At 41.3% G+C, this 13,150-nt stretch overlaps 1 protein-coding gene across 26 annotated transcripts in view; it reads left to right on the top strand.

Annotated features, from left to right (window-relative positions):
- The window catches only part of celf2 (cugbp, Elav-like family member 2), a 1,121,102-nt gene that overhangs the window by 845,825 nt on the left and 262,127 nt on the right, over positions 1-13,150 (top strand). The window contains exon 1 of one of the 26 annotated variants that reach the window (XM_063072714.1): positions 7,719-7,866. The exons of the other annotated variants lie outside the window; for them this stretch is intronic. The gene's annotated coding sequence lies outside the window, so the exon portion shown is untranslated. Of the gene's footprint in view, positions 1-7,718; positions 7,867-13,150 lie in introns of those variants that run through there. 26 annotated transcript variants of the gene reach the window in all.

Raw genomic sequence — 13,150 nt, 5'->3', positions numbered from 1 at the left:
TTATTATTGTCACGTATAACTTATAACTGGATCCTTGACAGGAGACCCCAACCAATGAGCATCAGTAATAATGTTTGCTCCTCATTGTCAGTCAACACAGGTACACTTTAAAGATGCATACTCAGCCGATTGCTCTACTGTCTCTACACTCTTGAGCATGGCTGGTTACAGCTCAAATGACACCTAAAAATTTGCTGACGACACCACTGTTGTTGATGGAATCTCAGATGGCAACAAGGAGGCATCCAAGAGTAACACAGATTGACTGGTTAAGTGGTGTTGGAACATCAACACCGCATGCTATGTCAGCAAGACCAGGGAACTGACTATGGACTTCAGGAAGAGTAAAATGGGAGAAAATACCAGTCACGAGGAACTCTGCAGATGCTGGAAATTCAAGCAACACACATCAAAGTCGCTGGTGAACGCAGCAGGCCAGGCAGCATCTCTAGGAAGAGGTACAGTCGACGTTTCAGGCCGAGACCCTTCGTCAGGACTAACTGAAGAAAGAGCTAGTAAAAGATTTAAGCTAGTAAGCTAGTAAGTTTAAGTAAGCTAGTAAGAAAATACCAGTGTTCATTGAGGTATCAATGGTGGAAAGGATGAGCAGTTTTAAATTCCTAGACATCATCTCAGAGGATCTATCCGGGCCCAACAAATTTCTACGGTTGTATAGTAGAGATCATCACCACCTTGTATGGAGGCTCCAATGCACAGGATCAAAAGAGGTTGCAGAGGATTGTACACTCTGCCAGCACCATCACAGGCATAATGGAGCCTCACAATTCGGGACATGTCTTCTTCTCATTAGCACTATTGGGGAGGAAATACAGGAGCCTGAAGCCCACACTCGACAGCTTGTTTCTGTCTGCAATTGGATTTATGAATGGTCCATGAATTAATATTCCTTATTTTTTGTTTATTACCTTATTTTTGTAAATTACAGTAATTTTATGTCTTTTCAATGTACTGCTGCTGCAAAGCATCAATCTTTACATATGCAAGTGATAATAAATCTTATTCTGATACCTTAATATCCCAACCATGTCACCAGTAGTCTATGTATTACACTCCCAACAGCTTTCCAGCACCATACAGTTATAATTTTCCTGTTATATTTAATTCAAACCAGGGGTGTTTTGTTTTACTTTATTAGCATTCGGCTAAATTGAACATTTTCAGTTATTAAAGCAAAACAGTCAAGGGATTTATCATATTTTGGTTTCCGCAGAGTGTATCTAAATAGGTTATAATAATACTGTGCTAGTTCAGGCTTTGCTTTTTTTTTACAAAATCCCGAATGCCTTTTGCCGTTTGCCCTTTCCCATGGAAGTATTTACTCTTCCGTTGTTTTGAAAATTAAATGGGGCAGTCTTGAATGAAAGTGTAAAATCTTGCTAGTTGAGTTTTCTGAGTGAGTATGGAAACAAGATGACGCCGAGGGAAAAAAATGGTCCTCCAGTTAAAAATTTTGAGGTGTTTTGTTAAGCAAAAAAAAAGCTGCTTCGTTTGGCTCTATTCATGTGTGTGGTTGAATGAAATTAAACTCTAACTTGATTTGTCAAAAAGGAAATGTATCAGTCCCCCATAACCCTCTTGACCCAAGAAATTTTCATTATCAACATAGACAAAGGCCATTTAGCCCGTCAAGACTATTGCTGGCTCTCAGAATAATTCTGTTTTGTTCACTTTTTTTCTATAATCTATTCTCACGCTCATGCCCATCAATTTCACCCTCATTCTTCAGCCACCCCCCTACCCTAAGAATAATGTATGGTGACCAAGTAACCTAACAGCCGGCATGTTTTTCAGATCTGGGAAGAGATGGACTGACGTCTCTTCTACAGAGAAGATTAACAAGGATATTGCTGCAACTCAAGTACTTGAGTTATAGGGAAAGGCTGAATATGTTAGGACTTTATTCCCTGGAGCGTAGGAGAATGAGGAGAGGTTTGATAGAGGTATAAAAAATTACGAAGGCTATAGATAGGGTAAATGTAAGCAGATTTTTTCCATGGGGTTGGGTGAGACTAGAATTTGAGGTCATTGTTTAAGGATGAAAGGTGAAATGTTTTAGGGGAATATGAGGGGGAGCTTCTTCACTCAGAGTGTGGAACGAGCTGCCAATGGAAATGGTCGGTGTGGGTTCGATTTCAACATTTAAGAGATGTTTGGATGGGTACATGGATAGGAAGGTTGTGCAGGGCTGTGCTCCAGGTGCAGGCCAATGGGACCAGGCAGAATAATAGTTCAGCACAGATGAGATGGACTGAAGGGCCTGTTTCTGTGCTGTAGTGTTCAATGACTATGATGTGGTCAGAGAGAGAATGGGTTCTGATATAGGTGAATGGGACTCAGCTGAGGTTCATCCCAGAAGAAAGTGCAGACACAGTGTTATGAAGATTACCTGACCATCATGTTAGGGGGTCAATTCCATGCATCTAATTTCATCAATAATAAACAAATGTAGAGAGGGTTTTTTTTTGATAAGTTGGATAGTTTTAATATTGTGCCCGAAGTAGGTTAAGTGACATGTTTCTTAAAGGATGAGAGCTCAGGCCAAATCTCTTGGCATCAGCCAGCGCGAGTTAACTTAATTGGCTGGGATTTCTGATTAAGCCTTTACATGTGCTAAGGTTTTAGTAATACTTTAATTGCTTAATGACCTCAAATCTCAGATTGGGAATGTATAACAGTTCTTGATTCACCTTGATCTGACTGCACTTTGTTGTATCCACTGATAATTAGAGTCTTTAAAACATGTTCTTCATTGGTCAAGGTCTTTTGAGCCAGTCAATAGTGATTTTGAGCCAGGAGGACTACAGTTTGATTAGTTCCAGTTCAGAATGTTGTGGGTAAAAAGGTCAGAACAATGGCTGCACAAATGAAAGGTAATCTGTAATCTGGGCACATCTATAGAATGATGCCAAGACTACAGGGAGAATCGAGAAAAGAGAATGACCAGGGATGGGAAGGGTCCATGATTATGTCAACAGTGGGTGTGTGGAGAGAATCAATGAGGAGGAGGCTGGTTTGTGTGATGGACTGAGCTGCATTCACTGATCTCTGCAATTTCTTGTAGTCTTGAGCAGAGAAGTTGCTACCTTACCTGCATTCTGGATAGGATGGTACCTCTGTACAAATTGGTAAGGGTCATCGACCATGAGAAGAATTCCCTCGCAATGAATGATTCTTCTATGCTGGAGTCTGCACAGTCATACACTTTCTAGGTCTATACTTACCAAAAAGAGGAGGGATCGCATTGAAATCAATGGAATATTGAAATAAAGTCGACGCAGAGAGGATGGTTGCAATAGTGGGAGAGTCCAGGACCAAAGGGCACAAACTCAGAATAGAGGGATTTCCCCTTAGAACAGAGATGAGGAGGAAGTTCTTCAGCAAAAGGTGGTGAATCTGTGGAATTCATTGCCACAAACAGTTGTGGAGGCCAAGTTTAAAGCAGAGGTTGATAGGTTCTTGATTATTAAGGGTGTCAAAGGTTAATCGAAGAAGATAGAGTAGGATTGAAGATGATAATAAATCAGCCATGATGGAATGGCGGAACAGACTTAATGGGCCAAATAGCCTAATTCTGCTCCTATCAAGTATGTTCTTATTGCTAGCACTGACCAGTGCCTAGAGAGACAATGGTGACAGACTAGAACATCCTGATGGGAATGTGAAAGGTGCCACATAAATTCAACTCTTTATTGTTTCATTATAATGATTTTTCTGGACTAGATCCAAAATGGCCTCTGTGTGACTGGGGTTTAACTGTTTATTACCCTCTTGAGATTCTCAAGCAGTTGCTATAGCCCATATTGGAGCACTTTATCTTCTGGTGCCAGGAACAAACAGCATGATACATCCTTGCCCAAGCAACTGAATTGGGAGCATTTCCCTTCCTCTGGCGACAGAGCTTGAAATGTTTGGTAATCACAGGTGCAACCACTGGGGAAATGTCGACCTCTCATGAATTTCCCTTTGTTACACTTGACTTTACATGGCCTCAATTTTCACCGTTCTGAAAATGTTTACATAAGAAGTGTTTGCAAAGCAAGCCAATTTACCAGACAGTACAGTTCGGTTACAAAGCTGCTGATTAAGATTACCTACTTTTAGAACGTACAAATCACGAGCAGGAGGCCACCCATCCCCTTAAACCTACTCCAATATGTAATGATCAACCTGGCCTTGACCTCTACACCACTTCCTGTTCTCGTCCACTACCCTTCAACTTCCTTGTATCTAATAACACAGGAAATACTGCAAATGCTGGAAATCCAGAGTAACACAGTAGAGCGTAACAATCAGCATAAAGTTATTAAGGCACCAGTGAGCTGGGTTCAATTCCACTGCTGTCTATAAGGAGGTTGTATGTTCTCCCTGTGACTGCATGGGTTTCCTCCAGGTGCTCTGGTTTCCTCCCTGATTCCAAAGCGTTAGTAGGTTGATCGGTCACAGAGGTATAATTGGGCGGTGCAGGCTTATTGGGCCTGTAGGGCCTGTCGCCTTGCTGTATCTCAAAGTAAACAAAATCAGTAATTGCTGGAGGAACACAGCAGGTCAGGCAGCATCTACAGAGCGGAATAAACAGTCAACACTTTGGCCAAGGCCCTTCATCGGGACTGGAAAGAAAGGGGGAAAAAGTCAGAATAAAAAGATGGGGGAAGTGGAAGGTGATGGGTAATAACTGAGACCAGGAGAGGGGGGGATGAGTGGGTGGGGATAGATTCTGCCTGGCCTGATTGCCTCCAGCACACTGTGTGATTGCTCAAGATTTCCAGCATCTGCAGAATCTTTTGTGTCACAGTGCAGGATATAGTGTTACATTTAAGTGCACTGGTATTGCCTGATTATTGTCACGTGTACCAAGCTTGTCTTGTAGACTGTTCATACGTACACAGATGTTTATACATATCAAATCGTTGCATGATATATTATGCTAGAATAGGATAAAACAATAAAAGTGCAGAGAAAAATGTAAAAGCTACCAAAAAAGTGCAGTACAGGCAAACAGTAAAGTGCAAGATCATAACGAGGTAGATTTTGAAGCCAAGAATCCATGTTACGAGGGGTGATTGATAAATCTGTGGCGTAAGGTAGAAGGAGTCAGTTTCAGAAAACCTAGCACATTTATTTTTCAACATAGTCCCCTCCTACATTTACACACTTCGTCCAATGGTCGTGGAGCATATGGATCTTGGACCTCCAGGAAGTGTCCACAGCAGGGGTGATTGATAAGTTCGTGGCCTAAGGTAGAAGGAGATGAGTTATACAGCTCTCGTTACATGCACATGCAGGTCAACTCTTTGAGTGATTACGCAGAAAGTTTGAAGTTAATAACTCATCTCCTTCTACCTTCAGCCACAAACTTATCAGTCACCCCTCGTATAGTACGAGTCTGATAACAGTGGGATCTACGCTGGCCTTTGCGTCTTCTGTCCAGTGGGAGAGGGGAGAGGAGAGTGGAGTCTGTGATTTTGCTGGCTGCTTTTCTGAGAAGTATAAGACCATTAGAATTGGGCCACTTGGCCGATCAAGTCTACCACCATCCAACTCTGGCCAACCCATTTTTCCCTCTCAACCCCACTCTCCTGCCCCTGCTCCAGAACACTTGGCACATTCACTATTGAAGATCCTATCAACATCTGCTTTCAAAATCTCCCTGAACAATAGGGGCAGATTGTTACTTAACTGCAGTAGACAGAGTCCATGGGGGGGGGGGGGGGGCCGGGGGCGGGGACTGAGGCAGACAGAAATGTGCACAGGTAGATTTTGAGGTCTGAGGTTAGATAGAGGGAGATCTCATCTGTTCTATCATTGAGCATCTGATGAAACATTCACATCCGACCACACATAGTGACTTGAGGAACATGCAGACTGTTTCTTTTTCCTGAAGTGTTTACTAAACCCAGAGGACAGCATACGTTGGAGGTGTGGGATTACTTTATGTCAACCGAGTAATGGGTTTGCCCGCCAAAGAGTTGAACGTTCAGTTTCAGTTTAGGGCTTTAAACTCCACTGTGTAGTTTGACTGGAGTGAGTCCAGATTGCATTAATCTGAAATTAATTTGATTCTGAATGGCTCCATCTGTCTGTGTTAAAGGAGGCTCAAGACTTGGTAATGAAGTGTGAGTGACTCATGATGCAAACTCCCTAAACCAGATGGAGTGTTAACTCTGAAGAAACTAATGTAGAGAGGGGTGAGGGAGAGCAGAAAGAATTGCTAATGCCAGAGATTAGTTTAAGGTCACTTTAATACTGCAGATGCACCTTTAAATGCACCTTCTTTGCTGATACAGTACTATGGAAAGTACGAGGGACATCTCTATTGGCCTGACAGTCTTCTTGGATGTTCACTTGGGATTTGAGCACGATTTTACTCCAGTTTTCTGAGATTTGAACAAAATAACTTCAGATTCAGAGAAACATACAGAAAAAAGCAGGTTGGGCAGTATCTATGGAAAGAAATAAACAGCTGACGTTTTGGGCTGAAACCCTCTTGGAGAAGGGTCTCGGCCCAAAATGTCACTCCTCTCCATAGATGCTATTCCTCTCCATAGACCATTGGTTAGGAGGGCCATGGCTTGAAACATTAACTCTTTATTCCTCTCCATAGATGCTGCCTGACCTGCTGAATTCCTCCAGCAGTTTTGTGTGTTACTCTAGATTTCCAGCATCTGCAGAATCTCTTGAGTTTATAATTAACTGCAGATTCATCTGGTAAGTCAGACCCGATAAGTCTGACCTTATAATGGAGGGACACCATGGAATTGTCTCTTTGTAAGCCTGGCACTGCACTTGACGACCAGCCTAAAAAATCAATTGTACACTCATACAATCTGTGGGCGGCAAAGTGGCATAGCGGTTAGCATAACACAATTACAGCACCTGCAACCTGTGTTCAATTCTTACCATTGTGTGTAACGCATTTGTACGTTCTCCTCCTGACTAGTTTCTCTCACATTCCAAGAACATATGGGTTTGTAGGTTAATTGGGCACATGGGTGTAATCGGGGGCCTGTTACCATGCTCTATCTGTAAAAAAATAAAAATGAAATTATTTAAGAATTAAAAATAAAACCTTTCCAGTTTGCAACACAATCACCATCATTGCTTATTCTTCTGTTGCGCTTTAGTTGCATATGATGGTCTGTCACACCCCAATGTGACCCTATTAAATGGAGCAGATTTGCAATTTCTTTCCCCTTGTGCAGTTTTTCTCCCTATTTTTTAAAAGTGGATTTACTTTCCTGATAAACAATATTATTAGTCATATGATTTGGCATTTAAATGCTGTTGATCACCACCACCTCCTATCTTTAGATTGCTATTAGTGTTTACGTTTTGATAGACCATTGAGTTTTATTAGCAAATTGACACATTTTGTAGAGATAAAATCCTACAACCTGAAAGTCTTGCTAAAATGTGACACCATTGACAAATTAGTTGTGTCGCCAAATTGATGTTGAGGATTCTTGCAGTCTTTTAACATGGTGGGAATGAATTTAATGGGGTTGATCCTGCAGTGTGTGGTTAGGATTTTATTTGGCATGAGTAATAGATAGAACAGTTCAGGCTGGAACAATGGAGCTGTCAAGGCAACTAGCCAGCCTGAAATATTTGAGCATTGAAACATATTGTTGTGTGTGAATTGGTCTGATATGGGGAGTGGTTGATGAGACAAACAGAAATGTGGCAGGATTTCTCTCTGGAGCTTGCACATTAGTAAGGAAGTTTTTGTAGAGCAGTTTATTTATGGAGCAGTGTGATTGTTGGCAGTATGGTCTTGCTTGGTGTCCACTTGCTTAATGTTTTTTAACTTTTAAAATGTCTTTCTGCTGTAACTGAGCTGCTGGACAGGTAGGAAGTCAACTTTAACAATTGTTTCTGTAAGTTTAATCCTTATCATTTTAAGATTTACTGAAGATCTTAGCCTCTCGTTACTGCATGTCGGCCTCATTGGAACTGAACTGAACTTTTTATAACTTGGGGTTAATACTGGTGCAGGAGCCTGAAGGTGATTTAGTTCAGGTTTAAGTTTATTGTCATTCAATGTATTGTACAATGTATACAGCTAAACGAAACAATGTTCCTCTGGGACCAAAGTGCAAAACACAGTACATATGTCACATACAATACATAAAATAATATTAAGACAATAATATTAACAGATAAAAGTGTTCTCTAGATGTACAAGTTGACCGAAAGTGCATATATGACATATAGTGAAATATACAATATTATAATGCTACCGGGTTTTCAGAAAGTAGCCTGGGGAACAGTTGCGCTGTGCTTTGTATAGTTTATCTCCCTTTTTAAAAAAAGTGGACACATTTTCCTGATTGGAAAAAAATATTAACGTTCTCATGATCATGTGAGTTGGAATAACTCTGTCATCAGACTTCTGAGTGGTGTATGCACCCATGAACACTAACTCACTATTTTGCTGTCTTTTTGCGCAGCTTACTTGTTCTTTAATATACAGTATTTCTTTTTGTAACTTATAGTAAGTTTTTATGTCTTGCATTGTATTGCTGCCTGCAAAACGAACAAATTAGATAATAAACCTGATTCTAATTCTAGTACTTGGTTTTTGTTGGGCAAAATTTACAGCTTCTTGTTTAATATCTTCCTAATCAATTTTACGTCCTGTTGTCTGGTGTGACATGGGGAAAGATTAATCACATGGGGGAGGAATTACAGGGTATTCTGAAGCAAAGCCCTGTAAAAAAAAAGAAAAATATGAGGACTGTAATAACATTTCGATACAAATACAACTTTACCCTTCAGTCCATCCTTTGCATTAGTTTTGAGTAGGATTACTAGATGCCTCAGCAAAACTCAGTAACTCTGGGGCAGTGTGAACCGTTGTTAATTCCGTAAGAAAGACATCAGCTTACAAAGCACTCTTCAGTCCTTGCAAAACATCCCAAAGCACTTTACATTTTATGATCCATTTTTGAAGAATAGTCACAGGGAGTGCAGAAGACATCTTGTACACAGCAATCTCCGAGGAACGTCAACAGCAGATAATAACTATCGATGGAAGGGTGAACAATGGCCCCTTCTACAGAACAGAGCCAGGACACCATAGGATTGTAGAAAAATATGAGACCTGGTTTGGTCTGATGGCATCTCCAACAATGTGGCACCAGCCTGAAGTCTTCATCTTGAGTCCAGATGAAGGGTCTTGACCCAAAATGTTGACTGTGCATTTCCCTCCACAGATGCTGCCTGACCTACTGAGTACCTTCAGCAGTTTGCTTCTAGACATTGGTCTAGTCAACAGGACCAGAGCTTGAAGCCAACTGCCTCCTCACTCGGAACTGAGAGTTTGCCAACTGAGTCACAACTCAGTTGTAGTAGTCATTCTGATCCATTAGTCAGGAGAGACATTCCATGATATATGTGTCAAGGATTAGATTAGATTAACTCTATTTGTCACATATACATCGAAACATGGATGCAGTGAAATGTGTTGCTTGCATCAGCGACCATTGCAGTCTGAGGAAGTGACGTGCATGCTTCCGGCACCAACATAGTGTGGCCACAAGTTACCTACCTTTACTATACATCCTTGGAATGTGGGAGGAAACCCATGTGGACACGGGAAACCACACAAACTCCTTCGAGACAGAGGCAGTAGTTGAGCCTCTATCGCTGGTGTTGTAAAGTGTCACGCTAACCACTATGCTACCAAGCTGCCCATGTTTTTTTCAATTCCATGCTTCTTTTTCAAATTTTTTTCCAAGCTGCCATGCTTGCTTTTATTCAGACATTTTCCACCGAATGTAACCCCCATCCCGATGACTGCCTTTGTTGTGTGGCTGCATGAAGCAGTGTGTTGAACAGAGGTACACACAGACTGAGTGTTACACTGTGCGTGGTTCTACTTGTTCCCCGGTGTTGCAAAGGATGGGCCTAGTCTCATTGCCACTCAATCTTTCATTCAGTGAGATGGTGCTGCACTCTCATCTTCTTTGTGGGGAAAAGTCCTTTTGGAAAACACCTTTGGCCACAAGTCCATCTGGTAGTGGTCAGCACAGAATGACACAGTAGTGTCGTGGTTAGCACAACGCTTTACAGTATCAGTGACCTGGATTCAATTTCTGCCGCTGCCTGCAAGGAGCTAGTACAAACTCTCTGTGACCACAAGGATTTCCTCCAGGTGCTCCGGTTTCCTCCCACAATCCAAAGATGGACTGGTTCATAAGTTAATTGGTCATTGTAGATTGTCCCATGATTAAGCTAGGGTTAAATCAGGGATTGCTTGGTGCAACAGTTCGAATGGGTAGAAGGGCCTATTCCGCACTGTCTTAAAAAAAAATGTCCTCCTCGCACTGTGGGAAGTAGAGACTAGTCCTGTGGCATGGTTTCCCAGCAGACTATCAAAAACATTTGGCAATATGTCTTTTTACCAGAACTCACCAACAAGCACCAAGACGTCACACTAGACCCCTTGTCCTAAGAAAGGATGTGCTGACATTGAAGAGGGTGCACGGGAGGTTCATGAGAATGATCCCAGGATTAAAGGGTTAACATATGAGGGGTGTTTCCCTCTGGGCTTGTACTACCAGAGTTTAGAAGACCGAATACTAAATAACCTAGATAAAGTGGAAGTGGAGAGGATCTTTCCTGTAGCCAAGAGTCTAGGACCAGAGGGCACAGTCTTAGAATAGAAGGACATCCCTTTAGGACAGAGATAAGCAGAAATTTCTTCAGTCAGACGGTGGTGAATCTGTGGAATTCATTGCCACAGATGGCAGTGAAGCCAAGTCATTAGGTACATTTAAAGTAGAGGTTGATAGATTCCTAATTAATAAGGGCATTAAAGATTACGAGAAAAAGACAAGAGAATGGGTTGAGAGGGGAAAAAAAAATCAGAGATGATTGAATGGCGGAACAGACTCGAGGGGCCAAATGGCCTAATTCTGCCCCTGTGTCTCATGGTCTTATGGGAAGCATTGTGTGGGAATACTTGCAGACTTGGGGTGCGCCATTTGTTGATGCAAAGGGCACATTTCATTGTATGTTTCAATGTACACATGATAAATAAATTTGAATCTTGAATCTTGGGAGGGGATCCCCTGAATAAGAACTTACCAGCTTTTACTCCTTCCCCTCATCCCGTCTTTTTATTCTGGCTTCCTTTCCAGTCCTGATGAAGGGTCTCAGCCTGAAACTTCAACTATTTATTCCCCTGTACAGATGCTGGCTGACTTGCAGAGTTGTTCAAGCATATTGTGTGAAGTTACTTTTGTCCCCGGAAGCCACGTAAGTGGTAATGGTGTTCAGTCTATCGAATGTAGTAATTTATAGAACAGCAAGAAGAAATAGACTAAACCCAAAGACAGCTGTGCAGTTACTTTTTCAAAGTTCAAAATAAATTTATGATCAATCAACATATTTGGCATATACAAACCTGAGGTTCATTTTCTCGTGGGCAAACACGGTAAATACAAGAAACACCTTGAAAGACTAGACCCAACAGGGTAGAAAACAACCAATGTGCAAAAAAAAAACCCCCAAAAATCTGTGTGAAGTGGAAAGAAAGAGAAAAATGAAACAATAACCAAATAAACAATAAGTATCAAGGACATGAGGGTCCTTGAAGGTGAGTCCAGTTCAGTGGGAACAATTCAGAAATGGCACTAGTTTAGTTCAGTGATGTAACCCCCTTTGGTTCAGGAGCCTCCTTGTTGAGGGTATTAACTGTTCCTGAACCTCCTGGTGCGGCCTCTGAGGCTCCTGATGGCAGCCGTGAGAAGAGAGCATGGCCTGGATGGTGGAATCCTTGATGATGGATGCTGCTTTACTGCAACAATGCTCTGCGTAGATGTGCTCAATGGTGGAGAGGGCTTTACCTATGATGGACTGGGCCGTATCCACTACTTTTTGTAGGCTTTTCTGTACACAGGCATTTGTGTTTCCATACTAGGCTATGATGGAACCAGTCAATATACTCTCCCCACACATCTGTAGAAATTTGTCAACATTTTAGATGACATTCCAAATCTTAGCAAGCTCCTAAGAAAGTAGAGGTGCTGTTGTGCTTTCTTCACCATGGCACTTATGTGGTAAACCCAGGACAGATCCTCTGAAATTATAACACTAAGGAATTTAACATTACATTTCTTGTATATGTTTTAGATTCAAATTTATGTTTGCAATAGAAAGAAACTTCAGACATTTAAAATTTACCATTTGTCTTGAAAGTAGCGAGCTAGCAATCTTCGTTCCAAAATAATATTTATAAATGTGCAAGGCAGCTTGACTGCCTTGCCCACCTGGAAAGTCTTATTAAGATGTTACTCTGGTGACAAATTAACCTTGCTGATGCATTGATGTTGAGAATTACTACAAGTTTTTAATGCAGTGAGAATTAATTTAATGGGATTTTTAACCTGTGTGTGTGTGTGTGTGTGTGTGTATGTATGTGTGTGTGTAAGACCTCTTGTCTACATTTGTTTTAAAATGTATTTTCCACCATTAAGCCCCATTTTCACCTCATTTCAGCTGCTGTTTGCAACAGAACTGCCATTTGCAGTATCCTAACTGGTTGCATCAGAGCCTGGTATGGAAAACCAACGCCCACTGTTATGTTTTGTAACTCTAAAGCATAAAACTAATTGAAAGAAAAAACATGGAGCTGAGGATAACTCTTGTACACTTAATTTTTACTTTAGTGAGTTACGTACTTACAATATGGTGGCATGATGACGTATGCCATTCACTTACATTTACATTTAACACATAATGAATTATTTAAATAAAAAAGAATGCTTAAACAAAATATTTACAGTGTTACTCAAATATTGCTAAAATATTAAATGCAATCACCTAGGAACAGAAAAGACGACAGGAAGTGGTGGACAAAGCGCAGTCCATCAAAGGCAAAGCCCTTCCCACCATTGCGCATTCTTGCATGGAGCATTACCTCAAGAAAACAGCAGCTATCATCAAAGACCCCCAAGATTCAGGCCTTGCTCTCTTCTCACCACTACCACTGGGCCTTAGGTCCGGTATAACTATGTTCAGGAACAGTAATTACCCTACAGCCGTCAGGCTCTTGACCAGCATGGATAACTTCAATCACTATGACTCTGAACTGATTTTACAACCTCCAGATTCACTTTCAAGTACT

This window comes from Mobula hypostoma, chromosome 20 (genome assembly GCF_963921235.1).
Source record: "Mobula hypostoma chromosome 20, sMobHyp1.1, whole genome shotgun sequence".
In the NCBI taxonomy this organism is placed as follows: Eukaryota; Metazoa; Chordata; class Chondrichthyes; order Myliobatiformes; family Myliobatidae; genus Mobula; species Mobula hypostoma.
Note: the sequence above shows the minus strand (reverse complement) of the source record. Positions and strands in the feature narration are given on the sequence as shown.